Source organism: Puma concolor, chromosome B1 (genome assembly GCF_028749965.1).
Source record: "Puma concolor isolate L17-30 chromosome B1, mPumCon1.1.hap2, whole genome shotgun sequence".
NCBI classification, from domain to species: domain Eukaryota; kingdom Metazoa; phylum Chordata; class Mammalia; order Carnivora; family Felidae; genus Puma; species Puma concolor.
In genome coordinates this window covers 59,262,532-59,267,533 of record NC_141670.1, presented here as the reverse complement: position 1 = coordinate 59,267,533, position 5,002 = coordinate 59,262,532, and the positions used below count along the sequence as shown (strand labels likewise).

Here is a 5,002-nt window from a genome sequence, read left to right as displayed (position 1 = left end):
TATCTGTGGTGAGGGAAAGATAGGAATGCCAAAGACAGCCTGATATTTGTTAAGCAGTAACATTTCAGAGCACAGATTCTATAGACAGAAGGCATGGGGTCAGGTCCCAGTTTTAGCATATAGTGCTTAATCTCCTATACTCCATTTGCAAAATGTGGGTGTTAGTAGTAAGTCTCTTTCAGGGGTGTTTCGAGTTAAGCTGCATAAAAGACTTCAAGTGGTGCGTGACACATTATGTCCTTTGTAAGTGCCAGCTAATAATATTATTATGTTTCTTTAGTCCTCTGCAGTGGACTCCTTTCTGAGCCAGGTAGGGAGAGGGACTGCAGGAGGGATTCTGGGAGACCCAGGGACTCTGGCAGCACTGTGTTTATTTCCAATCAAAAAAATGTACCCTAGAGAGGGAAAAAGAACTCTTTGCCTGACACTTTGGGGAACATACCAAACATGATTCTTTTTTTTTTTTTTTTTTAATGGAATGCTTCACGAATTTGCATGTGATCCTTGCACAGGGGCCATGCTAATCTTCTCTGTATCATTCCAGTTTTAGTATATGTGCTGCTGAAGCAAGCACCCAAACATGATTTTTGATTCAGTGACAACCCTGGGCTTTAGAACCTTGAGGGTTTCCTTTGGGAACATCAGGAGACAGTACAGCTTTCATGGAGGGACCAGCACCAATGTCCTTTTTGGTAAGGCAACCAGTGCTGGTGAGGGCAGTTGAAAGGGAAGAACTGGAGAGGCCTGTTTGTGCACACAGAAGTCAAGCCCTAATGCTCTCAGAGATCCAATAAGGGGCACTTTCAGGTGGTGAAAGTCCTGTATGCAAAAGCTGGCAAAGTCTTGGGAAACTCCAGTTACACAAATAAAAGAGATCTCACCAAATACACTGATTCTCAGGAAGAGTGTCTTGAAGACTTTTACATCTTTTCTTGCTATCTTACCTTTTTTTTTAATTACAAGGAAAAATTGATTAGAAAATTGTCTTCTTTTTAATGGTTCAGGTGAAGTGTCATATGAAAATAGCATTTTTTTTTCTATCAAATGTGATCTCTTGATATTTTATCTTTATCTGCTACCTAAACCACATGGCTATTTCCACAATATCTGGGATTTAAACATATTATTAGTTCTGCCTATGGGAACTGGAAAACAGGCTGAGAAGGTATTTACTTACTGCCTCTACTCAGGGTTTCGAGCTCATTCTTATGGATGCTGCCTCAAATTTACCATCCTTGCCCTCCATCTTTAAAATTTTTTTTAATGTTTATTTATTTTTGAAGGAGAGAGAGGGAGACACAGAATCCCAAGCAGGTTCCGGGTTCTGAGCTGTCAGCACAGAGCCGGACGTGGGGCTCAAACTCACGAACTGTGCCTGAGCCGAAGTTAGTTGCTTAACTGACAGAGCCACCCAGGCGCCCCTTGCCCTCCATCTTTAATATTACTCAATTAATAGTGTCATTGGAAATGCTGACACAAATATTGTTAGCAAAGCCACGATAATCATTGGAGCAATGATTGATACCTCTGTGCTTGCTGAGGATATAATTTACTTAGCAGGTTTCATCTCAGTGCTAGGTAAACATAAAGCTGGTATGAACATGAGCCTGGGTATGCATCTGTCATGTGTTCCTTGTTGAATGAATGAACTGGCTGTTGGTGCCTGAGGATTGATCTTGTCTTTGCTGTCCTAGTCAGGCAAGATCTGTGATCAGTGTCTTAGAGTTTAGCATGTAATTGCTCTCTAAACAATTGCTTCATACATTCTAGTATTCTCTTTCCAGATAGATGATCATTTCTTGGAAGCAAGAGTCTTTTTATACTTCATAGTTATTTCTGCAGTATTTAGCAGAGTCCAGAACATATAAAAGCTTAATAAACATTTAATTGCTTCTGGAAAAAAAAAAGGTGCAGCAAAGGGAAAAAAAAAGAGTGCAACCAAGCAAACATTTTCTCCTTTCAGTTCAGGTAGCATTTATATTCCTCTTGCTCATATGCTATTTCTGCTGTAAGAAGGTATTAGCCTCCTCTATTTCCCTTACTTCTCCACACCTGCCGTCAGAATGTGGCTGATGTAGACTTTTTCCACACTAGAGAAGATACTGCTGCCATGTCGATAATATTGAAAGAAGGAGTGAGGATTTATAGGAAAGTTGGTTGTAAGAAACACCCTTTATATCGTGAAACTCAGATCTATTGTGAGTCAGCAGTGATGGTGAAAATACACAGAATGCAATGGCAGTCTAATGGGGCTGAATAACATCAGACTGATGCATAAAATGAACATGTGGTGGAACAGAATGCAGAAATGAGAAACAAGTTTCTACAGATGGATCCTTATTAATTTATACAATAAGTGTACCTCTTTGTGTCCCCATTTCGTTGGAGCAAAGTTTTGCTAACCATGCAAATATTAGACATTTACTTGCATAATTTCCCTTGTGTATTTTTACATACACTACATTTTGAAAATGCAATTGAGAATTGGATTTTTCTCACAATTGCTCTCTTTTACTGTTTTGACACAGAAATTATTGTTAATAGACTTCTCCATGAGGATTATGCCTTTCTTTCCAAATGTTGAACACAATGTTAAATGAAATGAGCAGGCCACGCAATTCCTTAAACACAAAAGCTATTCAGCCCTCCTACTCTTCGACTTCTGTGCAAGTGCTCCCTCTCAATCCTTTTCTTTTTCCTTCTGACTTTTACCAGTTCTGGGCAGGAGATCTAGGCCTGTTGATACCTCTCAACTCCCATCTGGGGGTGTGTTTTAGTTTCTGTCTGCCATAATAAAATACCACAAACTGAGTGACTTAAACAACAGAAATTTATTTTCTCACTGTTTTGGAGGCTGCAAGTCCAAGATCAGGTGCCCACAGTGTTAGTTTCTCCTGAGGCCTCTCTTGTTGGCTTTCATTTGGCTGCCTTTTCACTATTTCCTCATATAGTTGTCCTGCCTGTGTTTTCTGTGTCATGATCTTCTCTTCTTCTTCTTCTTTTTTTTTTTTAAATTTTTTTTTCAACGTTTATTTATTTTTGGGACAGAGAGAGACAGAGCATGAACGGGGGAGGGGCAGAGAGAGAGGGAGACACAGAATCGGAAACAGGCTCCAGGCTCTGAGCCATCAGCCCAGAGCTTGACGCGGGGCTCGAACTCACGGACCGCGAGATCGTGACCTGGCTGAAGTCGGACGCTTAACCGACTGCGCCACCCAGGCGCCCCTCTTCTTCTTTTTTTTTAATGGTTACTTATTTTTTCGGTGCCTGGGTGGTTCAGTAGGTTAAGCGTCTGACTTCAGCTCAGGTCATGATCTCACAGTTTGTGAGTTTGAGCCCCACGTTGGGCTCTGGGCTAACAGCTCAGAGCCTGGAGCCTGCTTCAGATTCTGTGTCTCCCTCTCTCTCTCTCTACCCCTCTCCCATTCATGCTCTGTCTCTCTCTGTCTCAGAAATAAACATTAAAAAAATTATTAATGTTTACTTATTTTTGAGAGAGAGAAAGAGGGGTGGGGGGGAGGATCCAAAGGGGGCTCTACACTGACAGCAGAGAGCCTGAGTAAGGGGCTCAAACTCATGAACCATGAGATCATGACCTGAGCCAAAGTCAGACACAACCAACTGAGCCACCCAGGCCTCCCATGATCTTTGCTTATAAGGACGCTAGTTATATTGGATTATGGCCCACCATTATGACCTCACTGTAACTTAATTATCTTTTTAGAGGCACTATCTCCAAATACAGTCACAATCTAAGGTACAGGAGTTAGGGCTTCAACATTTGAATTTTTTGGGGACACATTCAGCTCATAACATGGTATTACTTGAAAATGTTGTGCCTGTCTAGTCTTGTTTTATTTAGAATAAAGATACATAAGGTCTGTGCATTATTTTTGAAATATTAGAATTAGATGCCATCTTTCAAATACATAGAAATTATTTTGTTCTCTTAAATGATTAAACTAGTAATTTTCAATGAAGGCAGGACAGCTCCTGGTAGCATTTTAGAAATTTTTTGGAAGTTTTTGGTTGTCACAATGATTGAGGGTGCTACTATGTAAGGCATAGCATCTGATTCTTTTTGTAGCAGCTGTATATCAAACTACATTTTAAAAATTACAACTTGTGGCACACCTGGGTGGCTCAGTCAGTTAAGCGTCTGACTTGTCTCAGGTCATGATCTTGCAGTTGATGAGTTCAAGCCACATGTTGAGCTTTGTGCTGTCGGCTTGGAGCCTGGAGCCTGCTTCAGATTCTGTCTCTCCCTCTCTCTCTGCCCCTCCCTTGCTCTCACTCTGTCTTTCTCTCTCTCTCAAAAAGAAATAAACATTAAAAAAAAAGACTAAAAAATTAGTTTGCTTTCTTTTTGTTTATATTTTGTCATTGTAAAATAAATTACAATTATATTTTATAATTTATATTATAATTAGGGCATTATATTAATTTGTAGGTAAGTTACCTATGAATTTTATATCAATATCATAATGGTGGTATTATAAAATATTTGTTTTAAAAAAGAGGTGTTGGATGGGGTGCCTGGGTGGCTTAGTGGGTTGACCATCAGACTTCAGCTCAGGTCATGATCTCACAGTTTGTGAGATCAAGCCCCATGTTGGGCTTTGCATTTATAGAGTGGAGCCTGCTTGGGATTCTCTTTCTCTCTCTCTTGCTCGCTCTCTCTCACTCTCTCTCTCTGTCACTCTCCTGCTCTCTCCCTGTCTCTCAAAAATAAATAAACATTAAAAAAATTTAAAAAAAGAGGTGTTGGGTTTGATAGGGTTGAGACTCTCTAACTAGATGTCAACTTTCTTAAGGGCAGGGATATCTCTTACTCATTTTTGTTTCCAAAATTCTAAACCATCTATGGTACACAGAAAGTGTTCAATATATAGTTGTTAACTAAGTGAATGCTTTATTCAGATATTCTTTTATTGTTACCATTGTGGAAATGTTGAAAAAGGAGACATTTTAATATCTATCACAAGTAATGTTTTCACTGATT

The 5,002-nt window shown here is 39.7% G+C and overlaps 1 non-coding gene across 1 annotated transcript; it reads right to left on the bottom strand.

Annotated features, from left to right (window-relative positions):
* Positions 1–467: 467 nt before the first annotated feature.
* LOC112859124 (U6 spliceosomal RNA) lies at positions 468–574 on the bottom strand. Its single transcript, XR_003223443.1, has one exon. It is a non-coding gene; the product is annotated as a U6 spliceosomal RNA (small nuclear RNA).
* Positions 575–5,002: the final 4,428 nt, after the last annotated feature.